The 22,396-nt window shown below is 42.6% G+C and overlaps 1 protein-coding gene across 6 annotated transcripts in view; it reads left to right on the top strand.

Moving 5' to 3' along the window:
• LOC126248788 (inner nuclear membrane protein Man1) overlaps positions 1–22,396 on the top strand; it is a 374,228-nt gene that overhangs the window by 53,693 nt on the left and 298,139 nt on the right. The window lies entirely within an intron of this gene.

The raw sequence follows: 22,396 nt of genomic DNA, 5'->3' as shown, positions 1-22,396 counted from the left end.
TAGATTTAACTAGTGTTCAGTCCCCACATATGGGCCTGACCTCCACTATCAAAAATTATTAGTAGCCAGTCCATGTGTGGGGTTGTCAGATACCAGATTAGTGGTAGCTCTCTGACCACACAGAGATTGTACTATTGATTCCTGAGCTGTCACCTCCCTGTGCATGCTGAAGAGTAGATTTCTGCAAGTTTGGGAGCACTGGGACTCCAGGCGCTGGCCATCTCACTAGGCGGCGTTTGCTCTGGCTGGATGGCACCCATGGGGAGAGTCCTTGTGCAGAGTAGGTGGCATCATGGCAGATAATTGGCATCGTGAAACAACCAGTGTTACCATCTAGTTGCCTTGAATTCTTGCCTGTCTCTTCAGATGGACTGCAATGTGGTGCTGACTGGTATGACCTTAAGTACTTTCCTCCCTTTGCTGTACCATGGGAGGAAAATGAAACCAATCGAGTGTGTCACATGCCCCCCTCAATTTCTGGTTTGCACCCGAACAGATGGAGGTTCCTTTTATTAAACCAGTATTTTTCGCAGAAACTATTGAAAATGTATTTGATGAACTTTTTAAATTATGAAGTGGTTCTGCTTTAATTACAACAGCAAATCGTACACAGTCTCAGACTTTGCTATGTTGTAAACAGCTTGATGATGATCCTGCTACCACCACAGCCTATAAAAACCTCAGCATGGTGCTGGGATTCATTTTTCACCATGACCTTATGCTGCAGACAGATGAAGAACTATGTGAACTCTTGGAGAGGTGAGAGATCCCCTTTGGATGGCATGTATGTTAAGGACCGCCAAATGAGGTATGCACTGGTGTATTCATCATCTATTTGGGTGGGGGGTTTGCTTCCAGAAAAGGTCAAATTCATATGTGACCACTGTGATATGAAGTTATTTTTCCCTCTCCCAGTGCAGTGTTTTGAATGCCAACACCTCAGACATATGTCTTCCAGATGTATGTATGACCAGGTTAGTGGAGATTAGGCCATCCACTTCATGAAAAACTGCCCTGTGCTCTACCACCTGTATATGTCAATCACGGAAACAATGACCTTCCTTGAGTGTGTTAACCTACTCAAAAAATGTAAAATCCGGGAATTGTAAGTTGTAGATCACCTCTCATATTTTGAACCTCTGACAAAAATATTCATTTGTGTCTAGTCTCAGTATTCAGTATCAATTCTTGCCAGTGCTGTGGAAGTGTCAACAGCAGTACCTAGTGTATTTACTCCCTTGCCGTGAACTTCCAGTAGTTGTGCAAGTAAACTTGATTGTGGTGGTGATAGGACATCCCATATTGTAGTTCCTGTGGCACCATTATTGCGAACCATTCTCCGCACCATTCCAGAGAAGCGGCATCCTCCTCTGGCATGTACTGGTGGCAGGACTCCCTCTTGCAAACCCTCTCCCCAGATATCTGCAGGTCAGAGATCTGATTCAAGCCAGTTGCAGAAGGAGTAATGGAGTTTGGGTCCCAGCACTGCTCACTCTTCTTCCATTCCTACATCCATGGTGGATAAATGCTCACAGGAATCTCGAATGTCAAAAGCTGTGAAACAGAAGTGGAAGAAATCTCAGGAGAAGGCTACTCAAGTGATCCTGAAGATGTCAGATCTGCCTACTACGCCCTCAAACTCTGAACCAATTTTTGTTGACATTGTTCCACACCCACTGGTGACAAATAGTGATCCTGGTGTGTGACCTGTCATGCTGACCCCTTCACTCCTGATGAGGACACCCTCAATGCAGTGAACTGTTGGAAATGCAGTGGATATTACTGTCACCTGCTAGCACCACAACAGCTAATTTGCTCTGTTATGGTCCAAGAAACACAGTTACTGATACCATTCCCCTATGCTTTAAGGTTACCATGCACTCTGCCTTACCTGTAGTCACTCAGAGAGCGCATCTGAAGCTGTCTGTACATCGCTTTGCACGGATATCGTCAATGACTAGATACTCCTCCATACTACTTTGGAAGCATTAGCAGTGTGAATGCAAACAACCACATCAATCACTATTTTTGTTGTTTATTCACCACTTATGTGAGATGACAAACAGCTCTCCCCACCTTTTCTCCCACTTAGGGATTTCAGTGAGCTCTACTCCCTGTGGGGAAATACCATTTTATCTGGTAGGGGGGTCTTCTGATTGACAAGCTTATTTTGGATCTTGAGCTGCCTCCTGCCCACTTCAGTGCCGACTGTGGCACCCTTTGGGCTATCAACTTGACAGTCTCTTCCCCTAATTTGCTATGATCATTGCTACATAATAATCTTTGTGACAGTTATCACTTTCTGGTTATCCTGTTTCTTTCCTGTCACCGCCCAACAGACCAATTACCATGTTGGGCTCTTTGAAGAGCCAATTGGCAATAGCATACCTGTGTTGTCGCCTTCATTTCCTTTCTATTAGATTGCATTTGCTACGTCATGGGAGACTACTCTGCCACTGGAACTGCTGTCCCGCTTTTTACAGGCCTGTGGACCAAACACATTGCAAAGGTTTTGGGACAGCGTCATTGTCCTCTTCTTACCTGGCCATCTAATGAGGGAATGTGTAGAAGACGAGATGAAGACACCACCCTTTCATTTTCCCTCATCAGGCCACATTATATAATGAACCTTTCAAGGACTGGGAACTACTTCAGACTCTTGACTTGGCACACGATATGGTTCCAGGCCCTGATTCAATGTATAATCAGATGATTCAATATCTCTGTACAATTTGCAAACTCTGTCTTCAACTGCATTTGGCTGAGTGTTACTGTCTTCCTCGTCACCATCAATTGGCCATTGGTTACCCTCATTCTGTGTGATAATTGTTGCATTTGGTACAGCTTACAATCTGTAGCCTCGGCTGAATGCAAGCTTAAGGGTGCCATCTGGAGGCCTCCATTCAGACTCTTCCCCATGACTTCCAATTCTTTGTGGTGAAAACATGAGTCATGCATTTATGTCATCATACCACAGTCCACGCTGACACAGAACTCTGCCTTGGTGCTCAGTGCTTGGGTGTTAATAAGTAGTCCCAAGTTTTGAGACTCCTGTTCGATAAAAAGCTCACATGGCTGCCCCATATTTGCCAACTAGACTAGCTGCATGTGAAAGCTTGATGTGCTCTGCTTCCTTACTCATAACACTTGGGGGTGTGGATTGCACTTGTCTCTTTAATATTTATCAGGCCTTGATCTCATCCTGATCAGACTGTAGTTGCCAGGATCCTGGCTCAGTGGCACCACCAGCTTTTGAATTGTTGGACCCAGTCCACCATTGTGGGGTAAGAAAGGCCACTTGCACCTCCCATAGAGTCTTGGGCTAAAGTAGGAATCTTCTTTCTTCAGTTCTGCAGACACCAATTCTTGCTCACATATGCAATCACCACCCGACAATTTCCTGTACATCCAACTTATCATAGTCTTTTTGCATACAAGAGACATTGACATCAGACACCTGGCCTCGGATGGGATTATTGGTTGGAATGTGCCTCAAGGCCCTATGCCAGAACATCTGCCTAGTCTTCTTAGAATGAATGTTCTCCCCATGTCCCCCCCCCTCCCCCTCCCCTCACTTGGTTAGTACTACAATTAAATTCCGTCCGAACAGGTCTCGGAAGACCCTAATGGTATCGACTGACTGCTGTGTCATCCTCAGCCTATGGGTGTCACTGTATGTAAATATGGGGGGGGGGGGGGGGGCTGCTACTTCTCAATCAAGTATCTCCTCAATTTGCCTCGTAAGGGCTTAGTGCACCCTGCTTGCCAACAATGCCGGATGGTCAGCCATCCTAGTTCTAGCCAATTTAGACAGCGCTTAACTACTTTGATCTGATGGGAACCAGTTTTACTACTGAGGCAAGGTCGTTGCCAGTTGGTTAGAACACAGACCACAAATTAGGACTGATATAGGTCAAGATCCTGAAATTTGTCGCCCCTATGATCTTTTAGCATCTTTTCCTCGCAGTTCTTCAGTAGTATTGGGCTTCTACCGTCATTTACACAGATGGCTAGAAAACCATAGATAGGTCAGGGATATGCTTTTGCATCTCCTGCTCCCCATGTGGTGTTGGGGGCTAGAATGGATCTGTAGTAATTTCTTTTCTGTTGTAAGAGTCAACTAAAAAGAGTTTTATACCTAGTCTGGCTTTTACACGGAGGACTCGGCAATTATTAGGACACCTGTCAGTTTTAGCTCATTTCACAATATTTCCCTCAGCCGTCTGGCTGGATAACTCTTCTATGTTTTTACGTCAACTTTTCTAAATTTCACAGAAGTGCAGCCATTTGAAGGAGGACACCTTAAGTGGTGCATAATCTGTCTGCTGTGTGCTGTGATCTTCTGCATATACTATTAGATTGGATTTATGTTCACATCCGAAATCCAGTGTAGTAGCCAATCCATAATGGAGGGGTCTTTATGTACCCTCATGGTTTTAGGTCCCTGACAATGCAGGGATCAGCACTGCTGTTGCCTGATCTGTAACCTCCCCATGTATGCTGAGAAATAGGTGCCTGTCCAATCCATGGCACTGGGACCCCTGGGCAATGGCTACTATGCCATGTAGTCTTTGCCATAGCAGGGTGACATTGATGGGGAGAGCCTCCGATCAAAGTGGTATCAGGGTGGATAACCTGCGATGAAACAGTACTGGTGGTTGTGTTGAAACGGCCTTCTCATCAGATAGTAGACAAAATTTTAATGCAGACTATTACACCCCTATGGCATTTCTGTTTTTCGTCACATGGTTGGATGAGAGTTAGGTGAGGGTAATTGGAGGTGGACAGTCCACCCAGTTTGTGGTTTGCTCCAGGAGTGACGGAGAATCTTTTGCTACAACAAAGTCACTGTTTTGCGTTGAAAATACTGAGAGGTGGTTTGGAGAAATTGCTGCAATAGAGAAAATGAGAAATGGGTCTCTGTTGATCAAAACTTTAATGCTAACCAATCACAGATACTTTTGGCCTGTGACAAGTTCGGGGATATACCAGTTACCATCTCTCCTCATAACAAACTGAACAGGATTCTAAGTATCATCACTCTTCATGACCTAATTTTACAAACAGATGAAGAACTCTGTGCTAATATAGAGTGCTGTGGAGTTCATTTTGTTCATCACATTCAGAGAGTAGCTAAGGATAATAGGGTTTACACTGGCACTTTTCATCATAGCCTTTGATCAAATGTTTTATATCAGAAAGTTAAGGTCATTTGTCACAGTTACGATGCCAAACCATGTTTTCCTCCTCATATGAGATGAGATGTTTTAGGTGCTGGATGTGTGCACTGTACTAATGAAGCTACTTGTGGGACATGCAGACGGATAGCACATGAGGGCATACCTTGACAACAATCCCTTAAATACGTTAACTACCCAGAAACTCTCTCCCCCCCCCCCCCCTCCTCCAAATTTGCTGACACCTTCAGTTGTCAAGAGGGAGTAGAAAATCCAGAAATATAAAACACTTGATCACAAGTCATAGCCAGTTGCTAGGAAAAGTATTGAAAGACTCTGTCTAATTCCTATGATGTCAAACTTTGCAAACATTGTGTGAAAATCCACACCTAGCATGATGACAAGGTCTCAAATAGGTACTCCTGCCTCTAGCCACATTTCAATGCCTGTTTCTCATGTTAGGCAAGGGGACACCAACTCACTTGATTCCCAGAACACATCACTGATGTTAACCACCCCATCAGCACAGCCGGAAATGCCTTGTCCTCCTCCAGCATCACCAAGTAAGAGTACACCTGCCAAGGTGCCCATCCCAGTATGAAACAGACAAGCAGTCTACCACCAACCAGTGACTGAAAGAGCCACAGACTGCAGATTGTAGAAAAGAATGGTCCTCTTCTGTCCCAGTAGTGAAGACAGGAAAATCTGAAACCTCAGTGGGACAAGAAGGAAACATTGAAAGTTGAACTAAACTCTGCTGCTCCGAAAGATCCAGCCCCCACTCTCCCCATGGTGGAGCCTGTGAATACCAGTGAAGACTCACACTAATAGGTGGCGCATGACTCAGCAGCAAACTAATTTGTCATCTTGTTTCCCCTTTGCTGCTTTCTCAGATCCCAGTCTGACAGTTCTTCAATGGAACTGTAACAGCTACCATTGCCATCTGTCCATGTGGAGGTGTCTGCACACTCATATGCTCTGACATACAGTGAGCAAGTCACACTCAACATTACATTAGAAGTTGTTGCTGTTTGTGTCCGCCTTTCAGTTGGGGTAACAGTCTGTAATTCCTGTCTATCCTCAGACAGAACTATGCCACATAGCGAGTTGGTGGAGCTAATGGAATAGCCGTCTCCACCCTTCATTTTAATAAGGGACTTAAGTGCCACCCCATCTGTGGTGGCGCCGAAACACGTCTAGCAGGAACCAAGTAATAGAGAAATTAATCTGGGACTGGAAGTCTGTCAGCTTAACACAGGGGTTGTAACACACTTCAGTACAGCCCACAAAACATATTGAGCCATAGATAGAACAGTCTAGAGTTTGCAGTGTGATCATGTCATGCTTGTTCTGACACTGTGGTACTTTGATGGTGACCTTTTGTGACAGCGACCACTTTCCTATGACACACTCTTTCTCAGACCACCAACCAAGGGAATATGCACCACATTAGTCACTGTGAAAAGAGAACTGGCAAGCTTTCACCTTCAAATCAACTTTTGAAGCCAGTGAATAGAAGGATATTGAAGGAGTGGCCCAAGATATACACACTGCGGAAGCTGTGATTCCCAATTCAGGCCTTCCCCCCTGGGAACTGGTCTGAAAAAATGCACTGTCTTATGTCACGTTAATGTGACCACTTGTCGAAACCCTGAATAACAAACTTTTGTGATGTGAACTGCTGCAAGATGTGCAGGAAGAGAGTCAGTGAGGTTCTGGAAGGTAGTGACAGGGATGTGGAACTGTGCTGACTCAAGTGCCATGGCCAGCTGCACTAGGTTTCTCAGTTTGAGGATCTATGATGCATACAGCCCAATCAATGTGGTCCCACAGATTCTCGAAAACTTGCTTCATGCACTTTTGTTGACTCAGGATTGTGCATCATCACCCAGAAATATACCTCAGTAACCTGTTACTTGAAATCATTGAAACTTTCAAATTTTTAAGTCTTTATTTTATCCCACTTGGACTATGAATGAATTGACTATATGCGGTAGCACCATCAGGATAGAGATTGTTAGACTCTTTCCACCACAGAGGTGTGCGATTAGCAACTGGAGCCTTCCGACGGACCCCGTAGACACCCTCCTGCTGGGAGCTTGTTTCCCACCATTGAGGATCCGATGCGAGCAAATTCTGATCAAACCATGTGGTCACAAGGTGTCCGATGCTTATTTGTCTATGTTACTCAGCTCTGTATCACAACCAGCAGTTCAGATTGTCTAGGAATCATGCAAAAATGGGTAGACCAGTTAGGATACAATAGGAGACTCTGTGCAAGGGCCTCCATCTGTCCCTTCTGGTCTTTGTGCACGAGTTCCCTCTTGGCACCCCACATGGATTGTGTGGTAACCAAGCACTCAAGAAAAGTATGCACAACAGTCAAACAGTTTAATGGCAACACAAAACTTTATAGTACAGCACAGGTCCTCTACGAATCCGAAATAGCATGGCTAAAAACTGAGTTCAAAATTATTATTCAGTTCTCAAGAGCAGAGTACTAATAACGATGGTAACTATACAAACAAGAGTGGGTTAAGTGATCTGTACTCTGGGTTATATGTTTGCAATTGGTGTGCCCTTGAATCATTGTGCTACTGCTGGTGGCTGATGGCCATCCCCATATTAGCCTCACTAAAACATGGCTGAGCTGGTAGTGGTGACTCGTGCGGGTGCCCTGCAGAAGCAGAGATGGCATTCAGCACTGATGTGGCATCTTCCAGAGCAGCAATGATGACTCGATTGGTCTTTACTCTTTACAGGAGAGAAGGCAGGCTCATTTGGTGGTGGTGGTGGTGGTGGTGGCGGCCGCCGCCGGCACTGGCCAGCAAAGGGTGGTAACATGGGTGGATTGATGTGTTACCACATTCTTCCTCCCTCGGGGAGGGGATGATTAGATGGTGGCAGCAATGCCACCATGCTGTGTGCTGCTGAGTTTCCCCCCAGGAATGTGATGTCCATTGTGTCTTGGGCATCGAGGTCTGTTGAGTGTGGTGTTGCCAGGAGCTCCCCTTGTGGAAAGACAAGAAGTGGATGTCGCAAAAGGAGGCTCCACCTAGCTAGGAAATGCTGAGACTCAGTGGTGGCAGTTAGTTCCTCCATGGCTGGTGCTATATGGACGTATGGCTTCCAGAAGGTGGGGCTATGAATGTTCCGGGGGTGGCTCCTACTGGCCCTGTTGTTGCACATCCTGTGATAAGCCCTTTGTGAATACGGCTGAGGAAGGTCGTGTGAAGGGCTGGAAAAATCAGCTGATGAGTGCTGTGTGTGGGTTGGTTAGCACGGAGCAGGATGGTGGATCAAAGGGTGTTCATGGGCAAGGATGATTACTGGAAATGTTGGCGTGCTTGGATCTAACTGATGGTGAGGTGTTGCAGGTGTGCTTGGTGTTGGTAATTTCTCCCACATTCGGGAGTCATAGCTGGTTTTGATGGTGGGCCACCTGCCTGTTGTCCACCAGCAGCATGAGGATGCCCCATCCACACGGCTCATGAATAACTGTGGGGATTCAGTACTCTTGCAAGCCCTAGGTGTGAGCCTGTACTTGGATACCTGGTTTGAATCTCGGCAATGATGGTATATGAGGTGGGTGTGGCACTAGCATCCATAGGTGCAGCAGGGTATGCGGTTGGTGGCTGTGCTACAACTCTCCCATTGGGGTTGTTATTTTAGGTGCTAAGAAGGAGCATTAGTGCATCCTCTGCTGGAGTGTCCTATCTGTATTTTTTCATTTGATTTTTGAATATATGCGCTAGATGTTCTGCTTCTCTGTTTCATTGAGGGTGAAACGGTGGTGCTATTATGTGTTGGACAAAAGTTTGAGACCAAGTGATGTGACACAATGGTTAACACACTGGACTCACATTCGGGAGGACGACAGTTCATATCGGCAACAGGCCTTCCAGATTTAGGTTTTCCGTGATTTGCTCCAGGCAAATGCCAGAATGGTTCATTTGAAAGGGCACGGCCGATTTCCTTCCCCATCGTTGACACGATCCAAGCTTGTGCTCCATTTCTAATGACCTCGACATCAGCGGGACATTAAACCCAATCTTCCTTCCATTTAAAGTTTGGAACATGAACTGTGGCCCATTATCCATCACTAGAGTGCACGGAAGTCAGATGAAAAAGATCTTTGTGAGTTTTCGTAGAATGTTCTCTATTGTGTGGAATGGCAGGTGACGATGTCTGGATGTTGCAAATGTTCAACAGTGACGGTTAACCAATTTACATCCAGAAAGGGGCCTCTGAAATCCAGGAGGACATGTTGCCATGTCTGTGGATGTTGGTCATGGTGAAAAACATTGTTGCAGAGATGCGTGTTGTCCCACACGCTTTGTATGTGCATGAATTAATAGCTCGATTTGCCTGTTTTTGCCTGGACTGTAAACATAGGTTTGGGTGAACATTTTAGCTCGTAACATGCCCCAAAGTCCGTATGCAGTAGCTAAATGTGTTGTTTTGTAGAGATGTTGGGGTTACCATGGAGGGAGGGGGGGGGGGAGGTTGTTCTGTTGTTAACAGTACCACGGCATCTGCCAGAATTGCAAGCATAAAATTGTGATGTACGGTGTCTGATTCCTATCTTGGGGGTTGTTTGGACCACCACGAGGATATAATGCCGCACCTGTTGTAAAACAGAGTACGTGGCGATCTCATCAGTGATGGATGAACTTATAATTGGGAAGGTATCTACCGTTTATTGAGAGTCACCATCAAAATAAAAAAAGATAATTTCTGCTTGGTCAAAGTGTGGATCTGGGCCCATCGGAAGATGAGGTAGGATGTCTGCGTTGGCATACTGTACTGTACTGTGCTATTGATCAAAAGTATATTTCATAGTTTTAGCAGCTTAGAAACAGCCCAACATTGTAGCCTGTGTGTTATTTTATTTGGTAAATGTGCAAAGGGCTAAATGACGAGATTAATGGTTTGTGGTCCATGATTAGATGAAATTTCTATGCCATATAAAAAACACGGAATTTTTTTATTGCATGTATTATGTCTAGAGCTTCTTTTTGTATTTGCAAATAGGTTTTCTGTGGTGTGTTTAGCATTTTATAGGTGAACACTATTGGTTGCTCTGATCTTTGTGAATTTTGATGGGCAGATACCGATTCCAGCCCATATTGTAATGTATTAGCACCTATAGTCGGCTGTTTTGCCAGCAGAAAGATGGCCAGGCATGGAGTTGAGCTGAGTCTCTTCTTCACTAATTGGAAGGAGTGTTCAGACTCAGCTAACCAGACAAATTGCATACCTTTTTATCTAATTGATTTAATGGATGTGCAATTTTAGCCGCCCACAGAATGAATTTATTATAGCTAGTAGTTTTGCCCGTATGAGACTGGAGTTCGTCTATGCTCGTAAGCTGTGGTAGACCACTGTTAGCTGTGATGTGGCTGTCTGTTGGCTGACTTGCTCGCTGTGAAATTGTGAGCACTAGGTACTCAGTAGAACACTAACAAAACTTTCATTTTTCAAATAACGTTTTAGACTTGCATCCTGGAAGATCTGAAAGATTTCAGAGTCGTGGGAGTTGATTGTCTGAAGTTGATCTTGTGACCACAGTATCTGCCAGGTATTTGATGCAACATGGAATGTTCTGCATGAGCTGCTCTGTAAAATGCTGGAAGACCATGGGGGTGCTTCCCATGCCATAAACAAATAGTTTGTATTTGTACATCTGTAGGGTGTGATGACCACTAGCAGCTGTTGAGTTGCTTCATTGAGTGAAAGTGCAATTACGCGTCTGAAAGATCTACTTATGAAAACTTCTGATCACTTGCCAGTTTTGCTACTAGTTCTTCTGGGTGAATAGCTCTGTATTGATTACTGCTTGAGCATTTATTATCACTTTGAAACTGCTGCAGAAGTGTACTTTTCTGGACTCCCCCACCCTCCTCAGTAAGCACTAGTGGTATTGCACGTGAGCTAGTGTAATTTTTTCTATCACTCCCACCTCTGTTAATCTTTCTAGTTCCTGCTTGGTTTGTGCATCTGGAGGCTCTTTGTTCCTGTACAATTATCACATCCTGTATCCTCTTGAACGTATTTACTGTGGTCAGCCTTTGTCTCCCCACATTTCCCTCCACTATCAGACTGAAGATTCCTTGATGCCTAAGGATGTGCCGTATCAGTCACTTCAGTCTTTTAGTGAAGTGGTACCATTCATTTATTTTCTTCTCTGTTAGATTCAGTACCTTTTCATTAGTTATCCGATCTCTCCACATAATCTTCTGTAGCACCACATTTCAAAAGCTTCTGTTTCACTTACGTGTAAGGCTACACTCCAAATAATTTCAGAATGCACTACTTAACATTTAAATTCCAACATTTAAATTTTATTAGATGTTAATATATTTCTTTTTCAGAAATGGTTTTCTAATTGTCAGTCTTTGTTTCACATCCTTTCTTCTTTCGGCCATCATCAGTTCTTTTGCAGCCCAAATAACAAGACTCATCTACTACATTCAGTGTCTCAGTACCCACTATAATACACTCAGCCTCACCTGTTTTAATTCGACTACATTCCATCACCCTAGTTTTACTTTTATTGATGCTCTTCTTATAAATTATCTTGATGAAGCCGCTATCTGTTGTGTACAATAGCTCCAACCTGTCCTTTTCTGTCTCTGGCAGAATTACAGTGCCATCAGCAGACTTCAGAATTTTTATTTATTCTCCCATAACTTTTAATTCCACTTGCCAAATTTCTCCTTGGTTTCCTTCACGGCTTACTCATTGTAGAGTGAATAACACTGGGGTAGGCTATAAACCCGTCTCCCTCCCTTTTAAAATACTGATTCCCTTTCATGTCCTTCAACACTTATGATCTTAGTATGGTTTTTGTACAAGTCTTAGAGGATGATTCACTCTCTGTATTTCATTGCAGCAAACTGTAGAATTTCCATGTGTGTACGTTGGTCAACATTAACAGGACCTGACATCTAATGTACAAATGTTATAAAGATAGGCATACCTTTCTTAAACCAGTCTAAGGTAAGTCATAGGATCAGCATTGTAATGCATATTCTTACATTTCTCTGGAATTAAAACTGATCTTCTCCAACTTCACCTTCTGCCAGTCTTTCCATTCTTCTGTACATAATTTGTGTCAGTATTTTGCAACCAGGACTTATCAACTAATGGCTATGTAATAATCACATCTGTCAGCACCTACCTTCTTTGAAATTGGTATTATCACATTCTTTTTGAAGTCTTAAGGCATTTTGCCCATCTCATAACTAGTGCGATGTTTACACTTCAGACTTTCATTCTCCTGTCAAATTTTTCTCACAGTATCACATCACCCATCTCATCTTCATGTACTTCCTTCTCCTCTTCCACAATATTGTTTTCAAGTTTGTTTTCTTTCTATAGTCTTTCTGTTTATTCATTCCACCTTCCAGCCTTCCACTTATGGTGTCTCCAGGCCTCTTCCATGCATACAGCCATGTTTCATGATGATTAAACCATGTTAACAAGGGTTTGGCCGGCCACGGTGGTCTCGCGGTTCTAGGCGCGCAGTCCGGAACCCCACGACTGCTACGGTCGCAGGTTCGAATCCTGCCTCGGGCATGGATGTGTGTGATGTCCTTAGGTTAGTTAGGTTTAACTAGTTCTAAGTTCTAGGGGACTGATGACCTGAGATGTTAAGTCCCATAGTGCTCAGAGCCATTTAACAAGGGTTTAATTGTGCTCTGTACAAAATTCTACCCTGCAGCTGGCGTCTGCCTTTTCCACGGCCATGCCTGCTTCTATAGCTTCGCATTTTTTGTCTAGCCATTCCTGGATTGTCATTTTAACTTCCTTTACATCTCATTTTTTAGACATCCGTATTTGGTCTCACCTGCTTCCAACAAAATCTTGTGTGTTGGCCAGGGATTTCTGCTGGAGCCTTTATTTTTTGCCTCTTTGATCCTACACGGCCTTTGCTATTTTACCTCTCAAAGCTACCCATTTGTCTTCTGTTGTATTCATTTCCGCTATTTGAATCAATTATTGCCTAACGTGCCCATTGAAACTTTAAACAACCAGTGGTACTATTTATTTATCGAGGAACCATATCCTTAATTTCCGTTTTTCTGCAATGTCTTCAGTTTTAATCTGCAATTCATGAACAATAAATTAAGATTAATGTGCGTATGCTCCTGGAGATGCCTTGTAGTTTAAAATTTGGTTTAGAAATCTGTCTTACCACCATATAACTGATCTGAAATCTTCTGATGTCTCCAGGTCTTTTCCATGCATACAGCCTCATTTCACGATTATTAAACCAAGTGTTAGCAATGATTTGATTGTGCTCTGTACAAAATTCTGACAGGCAGCTTCCCCTTTCATTACTTTTCCCCAATCCTTGTGCTGCTATTTTTTCTTATCATTTTCCTACTATCTAATTCTGTTGACACACTATAATTAAATTTTTCTCTCTTAACAACCTGAATAATTTCTTTTATCTCATCATGCACTCTTTGTCTCTTCATCTGCAGAATTAGTTGGCATATAAACTTGTGTTACTATTGGGTGGGAAAGGAAACCCCCACAGTCAGGCCCTGAAGACCAAGTATTAGTTGAGTGACCACTGTGTCATCCTCAGTCATCCATCATCGGGTGTGCTGTAGAGGGCCATGGGGTCAGCACACCACTCTTTGGGCCATTGTCAATGTTCCAAACTTAGAGCCATTACCTGTCAATCGAGTAGCTCCTCAATTAGCATCATGAGGCTGAATGCACCCTGTTACATTCCTCCATCCAAGGAAAAATCCCTGACAATATCAGGAAATGATTCCACATCCCCCACATAAGGGTCTGTCACCTTAGCCGCTTAGCTATGGAGGGGCCGCTATTGGGTAGTATTAAATCATTTCAGGTCAAGAGTCTGATACAGTTCCAGCTAATGTTAAAGAGCAGACTGACTATGGAATACATAGATATTGTTGTATTGGGGGGAGGAGGAGGAGGAGGAGGAGGAGGAGGAGGAAGAAGCGGCTGCAACAGTGATGGTGGCTTCCTTGTCATAGTCGTTGTCCCTGGTGACTAGGAAGGTGTATGGGGAAGGGAGAGGCTAGAGAGTTGAATGGGCTTAAATGTCAAATTATTCCAGATGTGACTACAGTCCTTACGGTACGGGTGTATATTTCAGGAAAGGTTGTGGATGCTTATAAAGGGGAAATGATTGAATTGAAGTAGGCACATAAATGAGGCTGAAAATGTTACTAAGATCTCAGATGGTGTCCATACAACTGCATTGTACTGGCACTGCTGCAGCTCAGTAGCAGTGAGAGTTAGCAGTGAGGGGGGAAGCTGAATTGGAGGGAAGGCTGGCTTACAGCTGGGAAGGAGACACCGCAAGCACCCTAGACAGGAACATGGCACCAGTGAGCTTATTCTGGTGCAAATCAGAGGAGATGTGTGCGGTGCAAAATGAAGAGGAGTGAACTGGAAGGAGGTTGGGATACAGAACAGAGGAAGAGAGTGACTGTGGAGGATACAGTGTGGGGCTAGCAAAGATAAGTGCCAGAGGGATTACAGAATTGAAGGATCTGTCTCATTCTTCCAGCTGTCATTGTGCATCTGATGCAAATCCTGCTGCCTTCACCAGAGTGAGCTCACAGAGCCCATATTCCTGTCCCATGTGCTTGCTGTCTCTCTTTCTCAGCGACCAGACACACTTCCCTCCAATCCTTCCTCCCCCTGCTGACTGTGTTTCTCCTCTTACCCCTTCATACAATATAACCCTTCATACAAGTCAAGCTGCAGTGCTGGTACCATGTAGTCGACCAAGAAAAGTAGCTGTGCCAGTATGTATGTATTGCGCAGCTAGCTTGAAATGTGAAAGTTTTTCAGAATTTTTCACATACCTATTGACAAATCGATGCCTCAACTTTGTGGTGAGTTGTTATCTTTACTCGTCCCATTATTTGCATTCCATTGAGGGTTGTCCATTGACAAAGTAGAGATATCTAAAGGAGACCCTTCAAAGCAACCAAGTGGTTTGATTTTTATAAACTTTTTAAAGTCTATTTCGACCCTGAAATGAGATGGGATCATGGTAGTAGATAAACAGCATCTACTACATGGAAGATCAGAGATATCACATTTCCTCCTTTTCATATAGTTTGTTGCTCAGAAACCACAATCTCGCACCCCGTGTTCACTGGAAGAATGAAGAATGGGAGTGGTTTTGGATAAAGAAATTAATAGGTGACTCTGCTTGGAAACGACGGAGTATTTACATAATCCCAGCAGCTCTTGATACTCCTCATTCATTGCACTTGTCTAGCTGATTCCAGCCATTTCTGTCATAACTAGTTAATATCTAGTTGTCTGACATGTCACATCAGAATGTCTGCATATTACACACTAGAGAAGTATGATTGTCATATTAAATAACACAAACCGAAAATACTTTAAGAGTAGAGGAAACCACTCCCAGCCATCAAGCAGAAGCATTGAATCGTTGACAGGTACACACAAAATAGGCAGAAAACTTTCTAGGTTTCGGAGTAATCTTTTCTCAAGTGAGAGCACCCCCCCCCCCCCTCTCCACTCACACATACGCATGCCTGTACCCCTACAGACTGTCGTCTGGGTGCACAATGCTAGGAGTGCAGTTTAACAGGTGGACTTAGGTGGTGTGAGGGTAGTGTTGGATGGGGTGGATAGCTAGTCTCTTGGAGGGAAGCAGCCGGTGTGCTGGCCAGAAATGCAGGAGGGAGGGTTGGCAGATACATGGGCTAGGCATGTGATGTATGGGTTTCAGAGCCAGGGACAAGCAGTGCATGATGAAATTGACAGAGAGAGGTGAATTGAGAGTGGTGATGGGATAGAGGAGGGGGGAAACATTGGGTAGAGAGTGTGGGAACAGTGGATTAACAGAGATTGATGATAGGATGGTTCCAGGAGCAAAGGACTGTTGAAGTGATAACTCCCATCTGCATGGTTAAGAAAAAGCTGCTTGTGAACTAAGGATCCAGATGGCCTGTGTCGTGAAGCAGCCATTGAAATTGAGAATGTCATGCCCATCTGCATTGTGTTTTATTGGGTGGTCTATTTTGTTCTTGGCCACACTTTTGTGATGGCCGTTCATCCTGATGGACAGATGGTAGGTTGTCGTACTGACAGAAAGCTGTGCAGTGGTTGCAGTATATTTGCTATATGACATGACTGCTTTCACAGGTTGCCTAGCCTGTGATGGGCTAGGATAAGCTTGTCACTGGTCTGGAATAGGAAGTGCTGGGTGGGTAGATTGGGCAGGTTTTGCGTCTGGGTCTTTTACAGAGATTTGATCTCTGTGGTAAGGGATTGGGAGTGGGAATGGCATAGGGATGGACTAGGATGTTGTATATGTAGAGTGGGTGATGCAATACAACTTTAGGAGGGGTGGGCAGGATCTTGTGTAGAATGTCCCTCATTGCAGGGCGTGGTGATATATGAAGTCCTGGCAAAGGATAAGGGTTAGTTGTTTTAGTGCAGTGCAGTGTATGTGAGGGTATGGCATGGGAAATCTGTTTGTGGACTAGGTTTGAGGGGCACAAGGGTGGGGGAGTCGCAACTGCATGTGAAGGTCCAGATACTCTGTCTACTGGTGAGTGAACTATGTAGGAGGAATTTTTTGTTGTGTAAGGGATGAGAGCTGTCAAAATCCTGGTAATGTTGGTGGTTAGTCAGCTTTATATGGACAAAGATGTGGATGCTGCCATGAGAGAGGCAGAGATCTCTGTCCAGAAAGGTGGTGCTTTGAGTTGAGTTGAGTTGAGGAGGACTAGGTGAAGCAGATGGGAGAGAGGTGTTAAGGAATGAGGATAGTGGCCAGATCTTGAAGATATTATCAATGAACCTGAACCATACAAAGTGTTTGTGATTTTGGGAGGACGGGAAGTTTTACTTTGCATGGTCCATACAAAAGTTAGCAATGTAGTGTACCATGCAGGTGCCCAGGTTTTTGCCACAGATTTGTTTATATATCTTCTCCTAAAAGTGGTAGTTAAGTGTCAGGATATAGTTGGTAAGGTGTATGGGCAATGAGCTACCACCTCGTCAATGATATCATTATCATGCTCTGGACTCAGGCCCAACACACAATATCCTCATTCCTTCACAACCTCAACACTCTCCCATTCGCTTCGTGTGTGTGTGTGTGTGTGTGTGTGTGTGTGTGTGTGTGTGTGTGTGTGTGCGCTTGAGAGAGAGAGAGAGAGAGAGAGAGAGAGAGAGATTGATTTTAACGTCACCAATTGTGTACTCCTCAATGATGAATTCTGTGTCAATTACCAAATTGATTCCTGTGACCTGATAGCTTGAATCAGTCGTAGTGGTCGGCTTTCAACAATAAATTTACAAAATCTGAATGCCGTCCAAGTTGCCTCTTGTTGTTGGTACTTAACTTCCAATTATACTTGTTGATTGAGTGAACTTCAAAAATGTTCCTTACTATGATGAAATCACCAACAGACTCTAGAGTTTGATAAATGCTCTTAAAATTTGGTAGGTGGCTTGACTCTCTTACCTCAGACAAATAAAACAAGAAACTATGCAGTACTTGACAGAGTTGTTGAAGTTGTCGTCATTATCACATCACAAGACCACTGCCCCATTAAATGTCCATCCAGGGCATCATGGCACACAGTTTGTGAAACACTGATTAAAAAAATATTAAATATAAAATCTGTTATCACACTTAAATAATTTTCTGGAAGTGAATGCTGTAATGGGTGTCATTTTGATGTGCACAGCAATACAGTTTGAAGGCATTCTCAGACTCGAAGGTGACTGATAATTGAAACGTCATATGTACATCTACTTCAGTGCAATTGGTGACCACCTCCATGACCTAATGGTTAGCATTTCTGACCACTGATGAGCAGGTAGCTGAGGGCCAGGGGTGGGACCAATGCAGGATGTGTGATTGGACCCTATCTCCAAATATAGCATCCAGTTTTATTGTTATTTTGAAGAAGGTTTGACATGATTCAAATATTACATAATTTAGGGAATTTATGGATTCTTCCATTACTTCTTGGTAGAACAGTTCCATATTTATGGTTGAATAACAAGTACGCAGCAGAACAAAAACAGGGTGCTTGCTATTCAACCTTAAATAATTTGGAGAATATTGGAGATACACAAAAAATTCTCATTGAAATGAAATATCGAATAAATATAATTCCTTATTAGACACTAAACATATGTTCACAAGAGCAATACTGTGGTACTATACATTGCACAAAATGTTTCCGTCAGCATTTTAGTTAGGTAACAGTTGTTCACAGCACAGTAGGTTGAATCACAGCATGCGCTAATAAACAAATGTGTATCATCAGTCCACTATCAATAGCACTAACGTAAGTCCAGTTGCTTGTTGGGTGCAGTGTTATCATGTATTACAGAGCCCGTAAGCATTCAAGGAAATTATGCAGACTGTGAGATATCATTCCATTGTGTTTAGAAATAAGATGCACCCAAAGAAATCATCTGAACTGTTCGTACTCAGACAGTTTTTACACAGTGAATCTTATTAGTGTCTAAAAAACCCCAAAGTGATGAAGATGACGCTGTGACAAATAATTTAATATAAGACACATAGGCCTGCAAATGTTGGGAAATACCCCAAAAGTGGATGGCAAATGTTGAATATGTGACGTCATCGGATTATGTACCTTGCTGCATGTGCAGTGATTGGGCTTGTCAATCCTACACTTGCCGGCAGGGGGCAGCGCTACAGGTCGCTCCACTAGGCTACTCTGTTTTCAAACACCTTTTGTAAGTGTGATCTGTTGTAAACATATGAAGTTATAATTTTTTTCCTTGCTGTAACCAAACAAAAGCTGTTCTTATTTTGTTTATTTCCTTTTGTCCTATCTTTTTCTTCTTTTTTTCCAAGTTTTATTTAGTAAAGAACACACAGGTCATTTACTGGTAGCAATGCAGTTTGGAAGCTTATACTTATTTACTTATGACACAATATGGTAGGTTTTTGTCTTACTATACTTTGCAGGTAACCAGCAGAGACTGCAAGACAGGTAAATTAAATAATGAATATTACCTCAATTGAAATACACAATTGTGTTATTGCTATGCAAAAAAAAAAAAAAAAAAAAAAAAAAAAAAAAAAAAAAAAAAAAAAAAAATATGCTACTGCCAGACATGAGACTCAAACTGTGAGCCCCATGTGCCAAAGTCGCACACGTAGGCCTGGAGCCACACCGATGTGAATACTTGACTTGGATTGGGATGAACAGGTGTGACACTGATAGGCTTAACCGCTGCACATGCGATGAGGTATGTCATCTGGGGATGTTGCATTTTCAGCATCCGTCATCCAATTCTGGGGTATTTTCCGACATTTGTGACCCTGTGTGTCTTATATAAATTACTTGTCTCATAGTCGTCTACGTTGCTTCAGGGATTTTTAAATGTTCATAAGAATCACCCTGTATATGTGTGTATCAAAGTAATTATTCCTAATTTTCTGATGTCATAGAGGTTATAAACATAAACATTACTTATCAATAACAGTGTGTCTGCAAATGTTTAGTTTTTTTTTTTTTTTTTTTTTTTATAAAAAAAAGCCAGTGTTCATCACTCAGATTTTAGATGCTTTTGTTTCAGCTGTTATTCTTACCACGGAAACAATGAACAACTGAGGTTAGTTTGTTGTTATAAGTCAGAGAATATCTTATGTGAAATTTGTTTACTTACTTTTGGGTACTAAAATAGGTAACACAGTTTCCTTTGAAAGTGTGGAAATACTGGCTTTGTAATTACGGAATTGACACTGAAAGTTAAACTTCCTGCCCCTAGTACGTAATTTTTTTCAGCGTACATTTTCTGCATTCAGATTTCTGATTTCCATGCTCATTTTCAGTCATAATTGAAAAGATTGTGTAACTAAAAATTTAAATAACATTTATAAAAATATTTACTTGTAATAATTTTCTAGAAAGAAAACAGTTTGTAGCATACTTGTGTGATGTGCGATTGCTAGAATTGTGTTCTAAATTTCACACGTTTTGTAATGAAGTTGTTCAAACACTTTTATTACAGTATGCAGTTTCCTTCATCCCAGTATGAGGTCAAAACTATGCACTATGAGACATTGCTTTATTATGAAAAATGTTTTTATTTCATGCCTTTTGTTACTTCAGAAAAGTAGAAATGGTTGTTAATATACACCTCTTATGTTCCGTTACAGTCAAAATCATTTGGAATGTAGTGAAACAAAAAAAGACACAATCGCACTTCCATGTATTGGAGGTTGAAAGAACAGTAATAAATATTGATTTGAAAAATAGTGAAGAAGACAGATATCAGGATCCCCAAGACCATCACAGATAGGGAACTGGATGAAAGCTCAGCCAAAACCTACATGGCAAGAGAGAGAACTGATAACTCTCTCGACAATGAATTATTGTTAAATGTGTGCCATTAACTTTGATTTAATTTACTTTCATTTCACTTCAAAGCAGAAGGCTAAATATTATACTGATTTGTGCATTGAGGAATGTCTAGTGTCAGTAACACTGTGATATGGAGTGTTCTGTTCCTGCTCGTTCTCTGGCACGTTTCAGTGAACAGACATCATTGTGCTCGCATTTAAACTGCAATGAGTCGTGCAGTGGGCATCATGTTATAACCTGTCAACAGCACTTTGTGGAACTTTCGTTCAGCAGATGTTTGAATTGCAGCATCAAAATTTAGTTGCCTTGCCAAATTGTATTCAGTTGCCAAGGTCCCAAATCTGTTGCATAGTTGATCTGAGACAATTTTTAACTGAGGCCAGAGGGGCAAATGACCTTTCCGCTTCTGCTACAATGACTAGGACAGTGTAAAAGATGTGCATAGCTACATCTGCATTTGGAAATAAGCTTGAAATTAAGCTTGTGAATCTCATTTAGAAGGTCTAATGGTTCCAAAGTAATGTATTCAGAGTTCGAAGTATGAATCATTTTCAAAGATTTAATTTCTTCTTCTATATCTACATCATACTTCACAAGGCACATAATGGTGTGTGATGGAGGGTACTTCTGGTACCACTAACTAATCCCACCTACCCTGTTCCATTTGTGAATGGTGCATGAGAAGAATGATTGTCGGCAAGCCTTTGTATTGGCTCTAATTTTTCAAATTTTCTCTTCATCTCTTTTCTTTGAAAAGTCACCCAGAACTCTGGGTCAGGGGAGAATTACCAGATGGGATGAGAAAGCAGGAGGGGAAAGTGCTTTAGACAAGAGGTTGATAACACTGTACTGTTATGCCTGGTTCTTGTGATTATGAGCTGTTACTGGTCTGGGAGGCAGTGGTGAAGGTTGTGGGATGTTAAGGAGGTTGGCCAAGCTTGGTTTGTGGGAGAGGAGTGGTGGTTGATGGTGTGGCTGTTTGGAGAGCTGCAGAGGGGCAGGAAGGGTAACACCACTGTTGAGCTAGTTCAGGAGAAGCTGGGATAGTTTTTGGGCTGAAGTCTGGCATGTTGTTGCGGTCTGAAGGTGGCTTGGCGGATGATACTATCCAAGGAAGCAAGAGAGGCAGATAACCGCAGAATTTTGTGGAAAGAGAGAGATCCGGTGGAGTGGAAATTGGCAGATGAGGGCTATAGGTCACAGTTGAGTCGGGTTAGTGCAAGAGATTGCTGTTGAAACTCTAAAAGAGCCTGGTGTAGAGTAGGATTTCATCCAGAGACAGGGACTTTGTGTTGGGCCTTTGGGAGTAACTCCAAGGGACAAGCAGGTCTCAAGAAACAGAATGTGGGACCTTAGTTTTGATAGTGCAGAAGCATGTTTTGAAAAAGAACAGATGTATGATGTGATGGGATTCATCACAGCAAGAGAGGAAAGCTTGGAGTGTTACAAATGGTGCGAGTGGCAAAAATGAGAGGCAGAGGGTGAAAATAGATAGAAAAATGGAAGAAAAGATTGGAAAAAATTTGGAAAAGTCAGGAGGATTTTTACGATAGTTGTGAGAAAAGATAATGGCTAACAAGAGACAGTGAATGGGTGAGAAGCGTGGTCTATATGACACAAAAAAAAGATTGGAAAAGAAAGAAATCTGTAGGGAACGTCATGAAAGGAAACAAAAATTTTCAAAACTGGGCAAATAGAAATAACAATGGGCCCATCTATGTGCATGGAAATCAGTACTAGAAAAGATGTAGGCGCAAAGTGTTGATTAATCTGGGTGTTACAGATTAATAAATGATTGGACTACTAGCACATAAGGTA

This window comes from Schistocerca nitens, chromosome 3, assembly GCF_023898315.1.
Source record: "Schistocerca nitens isolate TAMUIC-IGC-003100 chromosome 3, iqSchNite1.1, whole genome shotgun sequence".
NCBI lineage: Eukaryota > Metazoa > Arthropoda > Insecta > Orthoptera > Acrididae > Schistocerca > Schistocerca nitens.
This window is presented reverse-complemented; position numbering and strand designations above follow the sequence as displayed.